Here is a 13,051-nt window from a genome sequence, read left to right on the forward strand (position 1 = left end):
TTGTGACCTAACATATTGTCTCTCCTGGAGAATATTCCATGTGCATCTGTGAAAAATGCTGTTGTTGAAGACAGTAAATGTCTGTTAGATTAAGTTAATTTACAGAATTGTCCACGTCTTTTATTTCTTTGTTGATCTTCTGCACAGCTGTTCTATCCATTATTGAAAGTGGAGTATGGAAGTTTCCAACCACTATTGTTGAATTGTGTATTTTATCTTTAATTCTGTCCATTTTTGCTTCATATATTTGGGGACTACATTGTTAGATGCACGTGTGTTTATAATTGTTACGTATTCCCAATGGATTGATCCTTTTCCCATTATAAAATGTCCTTTTGTCTCTTGTAACAAGTTTTCTCTCCAAGTTTTTTTGTCTAGTCTTAGGAAAGCCTCTCCAACTCTCTTTTGGCTCCTGTTTGCATGTTATATATTTTTTCATCTTTTTACTTGCAAACTAGGATATACGTCTGCTATTTTTTTCTTTGTTTTCTGTATGTCTCCTGTCTTATTGTTCCTCTATTCCTCCTATACTTCCTTCTTTTGTGTTAAATAATTTCTAGCATACCACTTTAATTCTCGTTTCTGTTATTGCATTAAAAAATTTTAGTGGTTTCCCTGGTGATTACAATTAATCTCCTAAAAACAATTTAGTTTGGATTAATACCAGTTTCATTTTCATGGTAGACAAAACTTGGCTCCAGTGTATATCCACACAACAGAATATTATTAAGCCATGAAAAGGAATGGAGTACTGATACACGTTACAGCGTGGATGAACCTTAAAAACAGCTCCATTCCTTAGCTCCTTCTTTGTACTATTGTCACACAAATTACATCTATATACATTAGAAGCCCATCAACATAGCTTTATAATTATTGCTTTATACAGTTGTCTTTAAACCAGGTAGGAGAAGAAAAAGTTACAGATAAAATTACATTTATATAGTTATATACAGTTGACCTTCGAACAACACGGGGGTTAGGGAGGCCAACCCCCCACACAGCTGAAAAGTTGGCGTGTAATTTTTGACTGCCCTAAAATCTAACTACTAATAGCCTAGTATTATCTGGAAGCCTTACCAATAGAATAGTCAGTTGACACATACTTTGCATGTTCCATGCATTATATACTATATGATGTGTAATATATAATAGTATAATATAGTATAATAGTATATAGTATAACAGTATAATATATAATAAAGTAAGCTGGAAGAAAGAGAATGTATTAAGAAAATCATAAGAAGAGAAAATACATTTACAGTACGTACTATGAAAAATCCACGTATAAAGTATTCCCATGCCGTTCAAACCTATTTCATGCAAGGGTCAACTGTGTTTTCCTATATACTTATCACTCTTTATTTCTTTACACAGACTTTTTTCTTAATGTTTTTTTTTAACGTTTATTTATTTTTGAGACAGAGACAGAAACAGAGCATGAACAGGGGAGGAGCAGAGAGAGAGGGAGATACAGAATCGGAAGCACGCTCCAGGCTCTGAGCCATCAGCCCAGAGCCCGACGCGGGGCTCAAACTCACGGACTGTGAGATCGTGAGATCGTGACCTGAGCTGAAGTTGGACGCTTAACCGACTGAGCCACCCAGGCGCCCCACTTTATACAGACTTTTGTGATTGCTTAGTGTCCTTTCATTTCAGCCTAAAGGACTCTCGTTAGTATTTTTTGTAAAGCATATCTGCTACTGATAAATTATCTATTTTTTTTTAATCTGGAAATGTCTTAATTCCAGAATAGATTTGCTAGATAGGGAACTCAGGAAATCATTTCTCTCCAGGCTTTATTGTTGCTGCTACTGCTGTTTGCTTAGCGACCTTCCTGGACTAATTCTATAAAATATTCTTTGTCACGTGTGGCTAATGAAGTTTCTGCTCCGTTCACTCAGTGGTCTGCTAATGATTGGACAAAGGTTTTCTGAAGTGCCCTGAATCAATAAGTCTCACAGCCATTGCCAAGAGGCTCTGTGCATGTGTTGGGGGAATTTAATATTCTGCCTCGGCCTTCACTTCCTGCTTATGCAGAGCCCTCAGGTCAGCCAGAGGTGAAAAACTGTGGCTTTCTCATGTCTTTCCTAGGCACGCACATGCACATGGCCTAGAAATTCATAGATTCCTAGGGAATATGCTAGAGCTTTTCAAAACCCCTTACTCATTCCCTCAATTTTAAGATTTTTGGCTAGTCTGTTCTTAGCTCCAACTCGTAAGGCTGCCTCTGGCAGCTGTGATGTTAAACTCTTGCCTCTGATGGTTGCCAACAAATGTTCTTGGAGATAGACCTTTTGCACAGAGAGAGCTCTAATTCAGACAAAATAAAGACAAGTCTGAAAATGAAGCTTTTTTAAAAGTTATTTTTTGCTTTTAGAGAGAGAGAGAACTGGAGAGGGGCAGAGGGGTGGGAGAGAGAGACTCTTAAGCAGGCTCCACACTCAGTGAAGCTGAATCCCACGGCTGAATCCCACGATCCTGGGACCATGACCTGCGCCAAAGTCAAGAGCTGGACGCTCAATCGACGAAGCCACGCAGGTGCCCTGAAAATGAAGCTTTTAGTAAGCTTCCCAGGCAAGTCAAATAATGATGGTTTTCTGAGGATAGGGCTACTGGGGAGCTCCAAACCTGTTCTGTCCCCTCCAGTGGCTGCTAGGCCGCTGGTTTACAGTTACTGTGGTTGCAAGGCTGTTGGTTTTCAAGACTATCATGGAGCTGGGGAGAGGAGATGGGGTGAAGGCAAGTTAACCCATCATAAAACTCACCGCTCTTACCAAGATTCAGCCGTTTTTCTTGAACAAACACTCCTTGGATTGTTTTAGGTGTTTAGTTAATTTCAAACATTCCCCAAAAAAGTGTATTTGAGAATTTTCTCCAGGGTTCTTGTCGCTTTGATGCAGGAGTAGGTTTTCAGAAGCCCTTCCCCCACCATTCCAGAAGTTAGCCACTAGGACACTGGCTTTTCCTATGCATCTTTTTGCATTGCGGTCAAAAAGTAAAACATATATATAAAAGCAAAAAAAAAAAGTGTATGCATGCACATTGATGCAGGAATCCATAGGCACAAGCACATATTTGTTCATTGGCGTAGGGGAGTGACAGGCTCAGCTCTGTGCTTCAGAAAGACTTCCCTCACCCCTGGCTGCAATGTGGAGCACAGAGGATGAGAGGGGAGGCGGAGAAGCCAGGAAGAAGCTGGGAGTCATAAAGCAACAGTGATGCTGCGGCCTGGAGTAGGTCCAGGGAAAGCCGTACAGGTCCGTAGCTAGTGATCTCTGGGGACCCCGTGTGTACACAGGCCCAGGGACATGCATATGTAGGCACATGGTCCATGCATTCAGGCATGCATGCGTCCCGGAGCATGCTGTTAATGTTAAAGAGAGATGTGGTACCGATGTCCCAGAGGGGCTGGAAGACTGGATCGTGAACCAGCTACCAGCGGAGCGAGCTCCTAGGTGTAGATACACCAGATCATCTCAAACCCTTCCTGGCACCAAAGATCACAGGTCTCCTAAATCCAAGACACTACAACTCAGGATTTCTTTTTAAGTACCATTTCTTTTTATTATGAGTTATTTCAAACCACTAAAGAATAACATAAGACCATGTACTCACTGCCCAGATTCGCTTAAATCAAACCGATGCCTGATTCGCTTCAGTTCTGACCTTTCCTTTTTTCAAATTTCTTTCAGCGCCAAATGAATATATTCATCCACTCTCGGGTCGGCGAGCACTTGGGTCGTTTCCAGGTTTTTGCGGTTGCGGGCGGAAAAGTTACAAGCTCGTCAGGTGTCCTGCTGTGTGTGTGTGTGCAAGCTTCTCTTGGCTATACACCTGAGAGCGGGATTGCTGAATGGCCAGCTTCCTGAGGTACTGTCGAACGGTTTTCCAAACTAGTTGTAGCAATTCGCCAGCAATGCCTGAGAGGTCTTGGGGATCGCCACCCTCTGGCGTCTTCACACAACAGAATGCCGTCCAGCCGCCAAAATGAATGCACCAACCGTAACAACAAGCAACAATGAATACGAGCCTCAGCAACGTCATAGTGAGCGAAAGAAGGATCCATAGGGCATGCCACTCTGCAAAAAGCTTTATAAATGACTGCCATCCACAAACACGTATGTTTGTTTCTTTATTTAAATGTTTTATTTATTTTTGAGAGAGAGACAGAGAGACAGAGAATGAGCAGGGGAGGGGCAGAGACAGAGGGAGACAGAATCCATAACAGGCTCCATCCAGGCTCTGAGCTGTCAGCACAGAGCCTGACGTGGGGCTTGAACTCGTTGAACTGCGAGATCATGACCTGAGCCGACATTGGACGCCTAACGGACAGAGCCACTCAGGCGCCCCTATATTTATTTTTACCCACACATTTTATTAGTTATTACCTTTTAAAAGAAAATCTTAACAGCTATAATTGAAGACCCCTGCATATACCAGTCTCCAAGTCAATTCCTTTCTCTTTCTCCCTAGTGCAAAGGAAACACTCTCAGAGAATAAGGCGTGTGAACTTCCCATCCCTGTTTTTAGAATTTTTTTTTAAGATTTTATTTTTAAGTAATCTCTTCACCCAATCTCTTGAACCCACAACCCTGAGGTCAAGAGTCGCACGCTCCACCGAACGAGCCTGCCAGGTGCCCCCGTTTTTAGATTTTAATGGCTTATGAATATATCTACTCTGTTCGCAAGTTTTTAAAATTTACATAAATGGTATCGAATCGTACAGTCTTCTGCAATTTGCTTTTCTCCCCCCACTCACCATTATAGCTTTGAGATCCATTTTTTAATTTTTTTTTAATGTCAAATGATCCTTTTAAAATATGAATCCATGTTCTTATCCCCTTGCCCTTGGTTCCACCCCCATTGTCCAGTGTGTGTCCTTTGGTCTTGAGTTTGTAAAGCCACAGCCCGGAAGAGAGGAAGAAGGGCCGGACTTGAAGACAGCAGAGGTAGGAGTGAGGCCTTAGGGTGTTAAGGAATGACCAGGCCTCAGTCGGCCCTGAGACTTCAACACAGTCCCCTCATCTGGACTTTGGAAGAAGAATCAGAGGGAAACCAAGAGCCCTAAAATCTGCAGGCCTCAGAGAAAGGACTCCCCGCCTGGCTGGAGGGCTGAGGGTGATGACAGAACCCACGGCCAGGTCCGGAGAACCTGAGAGAAGCGGCAGCCCGTGTCCCATCCCAGGCTGAGCCCCGGAGAAGAAAAGTCTGGGGACCCAGGCCTGAGACAGCCTCACAGAGGCCCTTGTGCCCGGTGTGGCACAGAAGCATCAGGAAGACTTGCCAGGCCCGGAGAGGCCTTGCACACAGCAGCACGCCATGGTGACCAGCAACAGAGGGGGCCGCATGTCCGGTGGGTGGAAAACGACTGAGTGTCAACTGTTCTCCCCTGTGACCTGTGTCAGTCCCCAAAATGTCCTCCAACCCCATGAAAGAGGGGACCCAATCTGCCTGGGTTTCTCCCACCCTGGCAGAACAGGGCCTCCAAATGGAAATGACGCTGTGTTATAGAAAAGCACGGGAGGGCGCCTGGGTGGCTTAGTTGATGGAGCCCCCGACTCTTGGTTTCAGCTCAGGTCATGGTCTCACAGTTGGGCTCGAGCCCCGCATCATGCTCTGCACGGACAGTGCGGAGCCTGCTTGAGAGTTTCTCTCTCTCTCTCTCTCTCTCTCTCTGCCCCTCCCCTGCTTGTGCTCTCTCTCTCTCTCTCAAAATAAAGAAATAAACCTTAAAAAAAAAAAAAAGAAAGAAAAGAAAAGAAAAGCACAGGAAGCTACATTCCTTGTGCACCTGGGCAGGGATGGAGAATTACCCCCACTGCACTCAGAGTGGAGAAGTCTGGGTTTCTAAGATAAGAAGCTTTCCAGGTTCTAAGATTCCAAGTTCTCCAAATACGAAGGCTCAAGGATACTTTGGAAGTGGGAAAAATCTAGCTTTGGAGCTCCTGAGGCCTCTGCCAGGGTTGTGTCTGTGTCCTGATTCTCCAGGCCCCTCCGGAAGGGCTAAAGAACAAGGAGGTGGGGTACCTGGGTGGTTTAGTCAGCTGAGTGTCGGACTATTGGCTTCGGCTCAGGTCATAATCTCATGGTTCGTGGGATCGAGCCCCATGTCCGGCTCTGCGCTGGCAGCATGGAGTCTGCTTGGGATTCTCTCTCTCTCTCTCTCTCTCTCTCTCTCTCTCTCTCCCCACCCCCCCCATCTTGTGCTCTCTCTCAAAATAAATAAATAACATGATAAATTAAAAAAAAAAAAAAAGAATAAAGAGGTTTGGAGGAAAGTCCCTGTTCTTCCTTTGCCCCAAGATTCTGCCAGGCCTCAACAAGGCACAGAGACCTTGTCGGTCAAAGCTATAGTGCCCTTCCATTGCAGAGTCTCTGGTCCACTCACTGTGCCAGAGGGGGAACTGAAGTCCAGAGAAGGCCTGATTTGGCCTGGACACGAGCCAGTATGGACCCTCACACACACACATCCTTCCCCTCCCATCATGACTCCTTCCCCGGTCCAAGCCGTCTCCTTCCCTCTGCCGAGGAGAGTAGCCCGGGGTGGGCATGGGAGGTCGGAAGGGAGTGCCTCCCCACTGCCCAGGCAGCCATGGCCGCCTCCCCTGGCCCCAGGCCTCTCACTGCCGAAGGTTGCCATCCATTTTCTGTCCACCTCATTTGTCTGCAAACCGTGAAGAAAAATCACTCCCGTCTCTCTGCCTCAGCTGCCGCTGTGATATATGGCCTCCATCAGAGCCCCCTTCCCCAGCTGGCACCCTTCTCCTCCCCCAAACTCCCCAAGGCTGAGGGTGGGGCAGGGGGGGTGGATGGAGCGAGACTGGGCCAGCTAGCAGGGCGCACTTTCAGAGATGGTTCAGGAGATGATGTCCCTGCCGTGTCTTTGTGGAGGGAAGGCGGTGTAGACGTTACTGATCATTGTCGTGTGGCCTCAGGCGGTTCATGTCACCTCTCTGTATAATAACTCTCCGCACCCCCTGCACCCTCCCCCAGAAGCCACACAGGACAGTTTACAGCTCTTAGTCCATTTGCTCTTTCCATCACTTCTGCAGGGCACCAGAGGAGAATAACCCTAGTTTCTATTTATCCTTTGTGCCAAGCCCCACACTGGGCACTGGGGACCCACAGCCCTTGATGAGCCTTGGCATCTCATGACACAGTCAGACATGCAAAAAAAAAAAAAAAAAAAAAAAAAAAATCACCGCCCCCGCGTAGAACTGTGATCATCAAAACCTTCCTGGATAGGTAGGTGCCTGAGATGAGGCAGGATGTCTCTGCTGGGGCGGGAGGGGGCTGGTGAAGGGGATGGACAGTGGTTTGTGTAGTTGAGGGGGAGCTCTCAGGAGGTGCCCTCTGTGCCGGCTTCTGAGGCTCTCAGGTTAGGAGAGCCTGGGCTCCCAGGTTGGACCGTCTGTCCTGGCACCCTGCTGTGTGACCGGGACCATTCTCTTGGCCTCTCTGAGCACACGCTGACTTCTCAGAATCCGTGGAAGGCTCTCTATCGGAATCAGAGTGGCAAGGTCACGCTGAGCATTAGAAAGACTCCAATGATGGTGCTGGGGAAGAGAGGTTGGAGAGGCCAAGCTGGGACGCCCCTGCACATTTCCCTAAGATTTCAAATCTTTTACGTCAACCAGAGCCTGATTTTCCTGAAGGCCCCGGGGCGCTGGCAAAGTTCCCATCTCAGAGACGTGTGTTGGGGTGGGGGGTGGCGGAGGAGTCAGGCTTCCGGGCAGTGGACGGGGTGGGGGGGGCTGGGCAGTCGCCAGCCCCCCACCCCCACCCCTCCACCTCCACCGCGGAGCCGGTCAAGCGTGGCTCCCTCCGAGCTGCCGTGGCTGGTGGCTGTCAGGCGTGTCCGAACTGCGCTCCTGGCCGCCTCAATTTCGCATCCCTAGGTAGCGCAGACACCGTGAATGGACCGGAAATTGAATGCAAAATCAAAATGCAGCAAATAAATGGATGCAAAAGTCATTTGGAGCCAATAATAAGAACCACGTCCGGACTCTAAAGCTGAGAACTTCCACGGAGGCTAAGCTGGACTGGCTGAGAGGAGACGGGAGACTGGGCACCCCCCACCCTGCACCTTCCCTGGCCCTAGCTCTCCTCCCGCCGACCCACCTTCCTGGAGGCAATCAAGGTCACCTGTTCAGCTCTTCGGCCTACAGACAAGGACACTGAGGCTTGGAAAGAAGACAGGTCTCTTTCAAAGTCCCGAGAAAGTTAAGGCCCTAGAGTCAGACAGCCCTGGGTTTTGACCCGGCTCCTCCACTTTCCCGTGCGCATGACTGTGGGCGGATCCTCTGATACTCAGTTTCCTCATCAGACAAATGGGGAGAAGAAGGCTTCCTCAGTTTGGGCGGCCAAATTGAAGGAATACTGAGTGTGGAAGCACACCGGGCACTGAACTGAGAAGGAACACAGAATGTGAGCCCCCTGAGGCTGGTGGTCATGCTGGTCTTTTCCACCGTGTGCCCAGCACCCAGCAGGTGCTCAGGGCCTATCTGTCAAATGCCCGGATGGTGGAATGGCTGCGGGGAAACCTTTGTTTGGCCCTTTCGCCCTAGAGTCTTGAACAGCGCCTGACACGTAGCAGCTGCGTAATAATGCGCACGCGGATGAATTTAGCTTTAAGCTTTAATTTCCTCCTCCCACTTCCCCTGCACTGAAGAGCCCCAGCACCCCGAGGCCCGAGTCTGGGCTCCCTGGGCGCTACAAACTGACTTTCACCACCACCCCCTACCCCCGCCCCAGCGCTCAGATATGAAAGGCAGATGCTGTACTAACGTCTAACGGCCACAGACGCCAATAAGGCACCTTGTGGTTTACACAGCATGTGCCCATGAGATGTGTCATACCCCGGTCAACTCCATAGATGGAGAAAGAGAAACCCAGAGGACAGATGTGACCTGCCCAGGGTAACAGGGCATCGAGCAGGGATGGCAGGGATTCGAATGCCAAATCTCTTTGTCTATCACTCATCCCTTCAACAAGAGTAGAACAAGCACCTGCTGGCTGGCTCAGGCTCAGGATTTGTGGGTGTCATATAGGCCCTGGTCTCCATCCCGGGAGGTGTGAGGGTCCCAGGTCAGTAGGCTGAGAACCAAGGCCCACCCTGGGCCACCAGGAGCCATGGGGATGGGGAGGAGTGAGGGACAGAATGAGAGACAAGAGGAGGGGCCTCTTGCTGGAGTAACTGCCCAGTCAGGACACAGCAGGAAGAGGAGAAGGGGCAGAGAGAAAGGCATCGACACCAGAAATGCCTACTGGAACCTGGGCACAGAGGACAGAGCAGTGAGCAAGACAAAACAGACATGGAACTTACACTCTGGTGGGGAGACTGACCTTAGATAATCACCCTGATTTGTAATCATACATTACAAACAGAGGTAATGGCTCTAAAGGGACATGGCATGGACATAAAGTGGGCCTGGGGGGTCAAGGAGGGCTTCTTGGAGGAGGTAGCACTTGGGCTGAGAGCTGGAGGATGAGAAAGGAGGGAGGGACAGAAGAAGGCAGAGACAAAAGGAGGGAGAGAGAGGGGAGAGACAGAGAGGCAGAAAGGGGGCAAGACAGAGCCAGAGGAAAAGAGTTTGAGAGAAGGGGCCAGAAATGAGAGAGGTAGGTGGATTTCGAGGTAGGGAGAAGTGAGCCAGACCGAGCCAGCTGGACAGATGGACAGGGAGACAGAGGGCTGGGGAAAGAGGGGCTCACAGAAAGACAAAAAGCCAGCGAGAAAGCGGGGTGGGGGCTGTAGAGGGAAAAACAGACCACAAATGACTGCAAGCTACCCCCCCCCCCCCCGGCGCCTGGACTTTCATCTCTGACACGAGGGGAGCCTGAGACCCTCAGGGAAGACTGGGGTGTTCAGGCGGGGGCTGAATAATGCATTTCACGTTCCAGCACTGTTTCATCTTTGCCTTTGTAAGCGGGGACTCCAGAGCGTAGCTTGGCTGCAGCCAGTGGGGGTGGGGGGTTGGGGCTGGGGTGCTGCGGCAGGGGCAGCAGGGGCGGGCCCGGCTGGCCAGGCCTCCAGGACAGAGCCAGGGCCCAAGTCTCCTCCCTTCCCTCCACACCCTCAGAGAGCACCTCGTCCCGATTCTCCACTGGCACTGAGTTCCTGCCCAAGAATTGGCTGTCAACTAAGGTGCTTGTTGCGAAGTAGTGCTAACAGTTAATAAAGGCGTTGACTGTTCAGTAGGATGTGTTTACCGTTTGGAGTGTTCGTTGTCAACCAAGGTGTTTGTTACATGGCACATTTGAAGTTGACTAGGACGTTAGCTGTTAATAAAATGTTTGCTAACTAGGGGGTTCAATATCAACTCAGGCAGTTGTTAATGGGGTGTTTGCTCTGGCCCCAGCTTTGGTGCCTACTCCTCTCTCCTCCTCACCACTATAGTGGCTGGAGTGCCTCCCTTCTCCCAGGCTGGGGACTCGTCAGTACCAGGACAAGGACCAGCCGGCCCTCAGAGCCTCAGAGTGGTCCCCTGCCCACACCTTGAACCGGTTCCACAGATAGTCCCCGCGAACTCCTTGATCCTAATCTTACTTGACAACCAAGATGGAAAGTGGAACACTTTCTGGAAAGACCTACATGTTTTTAAAGTTTATTTATTTTGGGGGAGAGAGAGAGGGAGGGAGAGAACCAGAGGGGCGGGGCAGAGAGAGAGACAGAGAGACAGAGAGACAGAGAGACAGAGAGACAGAGGATCCGAAGCAGGCTCTGTGCTAACAGCAGATGCGGGGACCCCCAGTGGAGGGGTTGAACAAGCAAATGTTTGGACGGCCCAGCCAACTTCATCTTCTGGTGCTGCTCTTCGAGGCCCATTTCACAGATACAGAAATAGAGGCCCTGGGAGGTGGCTGTGTCCTCGGGGTATACTCAGCCTCCTCTAGGTTCAGCCAGATGAACTCACCATCCTTTGCCCCCAAGCCAGGCGCCTCCCAGACCCTGAGAGCCTCCCCCCCTCCCAGAACAATGGTCACGATGGATGGACCCTGCAGTCACCAACACGCTTTCTTGATCGGGAAATCAGCTACCATGAGTGGGGGCTGGAAGGGATGCTAAGGCTGCCCCATTAGACTGCTGCCCAGGTCCTCCAGCCTCTCTGCCACCCTGGCCTGTCAGGTTTGGGCCAGACACACTCACACATATTTGCAAACACACTCTGGGGCTCTTGGGGCAAAGACCAAACCCTGCCAACTTCCCACTCCCACTCATCAGCCACACCAGCCTCCTCATAGAGTCTCTTGAAGTCCACACTTCTCCAGCCCCAGGCCCTTGGCATGTGCTGCTCCCTTGCTTGAACATACACCCCTCCCCACCCTCCTCTTTGCCTCAGGACTGACTTCTACTCAGCTCAAATGCCAATTCTCTGATGAGCCCTCCCTGAGCCCTGGTCCGGCTCAGTTTTCTGTTTTATGCTGTCCTTGGAAGCACTGGGAAGGGCTGAAATGACTGTTTACGTGAGTGTGCGATGTTTTCCTCTCTCATCTCCATTAGTCTGGGAGCTCCTTGAGGCCACGTCAGTCTTGGTCTCCTTCACATCCCCAGGTGCCGGGCGTGGGGACAGTTCATGTGCACTTATGCGATGAAGGAATGAATGAGTGAATGAACAATGAATGATGGTCAACTATTCCCCCTACACACCCAGAGAGGGGAGAGAAATGTGCAAACACACAGGCAGGACTTGGAATTAGGAGACCTGAAATCAAATCCTGCTTGCTCCTCTCTGACTAGGTGACACAGAAGTGACTTCACCGCTCTGAGCCTCAGTTTCCCCACTTGTAAGATCGGGGTAAATAAATAACCCCTGCGGTGAAGTGGGGAATGAAATGCACTGGTGAACGGGAAATGCCCCAGGGTTGGTCTCATCATGGGGGCACTGCTTCTTCCATGCGCGTATACACTCAGCCCTGGCACGGCTCTCATTCCCGGGCCAGAGGCAGACCTCACATCTGGCACCCCAGCTGGTGCCTCTTGGCCAGGCAGAGAGAACAGCTGTGACTGTCAGTCCTCACAGTGGGCCACCGTGGACCAAACACTTGATGGGCACTTTCTTACTTAACTCTCTCGACAGCATATGAGGAAACAGGTACCTCTACTCACCCCATTTTACAGAGAAAAAGACTGAGACTCACAGCACTAGGATATCTGGGGGAGGGGAGGCGAGAGGGTCCAGCGAGAGCCTCTTCTCTGCAATCACACTCGCATACATCCTTTGTAGTTCTTTCTCTCCCTCTCCCTCCTCTCTCTCTCCTTCTCTCTCTCTCTCCTCTGTGTGCCTTCGTCCCTGTCCAAACAGACCTCTTAGCCTTCACTCTCTTGCCTCCTCCTACAGCCCTGCCCCTGCTGCTGCCAGCTCTGCCCCCCCCCCCCCGCCACTCTTTCCATCCCCCACCGGGCATCATCTTCCCCTCCTCCCAGAAGAGACGCCAGCCGAGTCCGGGCCTCGGCTTGGCCTGGGCCCTGCTCAGCTCTGCCATTCACTAGCTGTGTGATCCTGGGCAAATTGTGCCTCATTTTCCCCTTATGCAAAGCTGGGGGTGATGATACCACCAAGGTCGTTGTAGGGAATAACAGCCAATACCAGCGGAGGGGACACTATTGATGCCCATCCCCGACCCCTTTCACTTGTTCTGTGTGTCCATACTCTCCCTACGGGTTTGTTGCTAATAAGCAAAACTTTTCAGAGGCTTGACCTCAGACTACAGTGCACCTGAAGTGCCTGGACGTTTCTGTAGCCCTGGAGCAGCCCAAGGCCAAGAATTGACAGGTGCAGGAATGGGAAAGCCAGATCAGTGGCTTCCACGTAGGACCGACTCTGGGGCACTTTTTATACTCCAGGACTCCCCATGGGATCAGGATGCTCCCTTACCAGTTCCCTTACCGGGGGTCTGGTAAGGGAGGGTATTTAGAAGGTCTCTGCACCTTCTTAATAAATTTCTGGCATGAGAATCTTTACCTCAGGTCTGCTTCTGGGGACCCTGGCCTAAGCAACGAGGCAAGCTGTTTGACATGGGCCTGGCTCCGAGTAAAGGCTCCATC

This window comes from Acinonyx jubatus, chromosome A3 (assembly GCF_027475565.1).
Source record: "Acinonyx jubatus isolate Ajub_Pintada_27869175 chromosome A3, VMU_Ajub_asm_v1.0, whole genome shotgun sequence".
NCBI lineage: Eukaryota > Metazoa > Chordata > Mammalia > Carnivora > Felidae > Acinonyx > Acinonyx jubatus.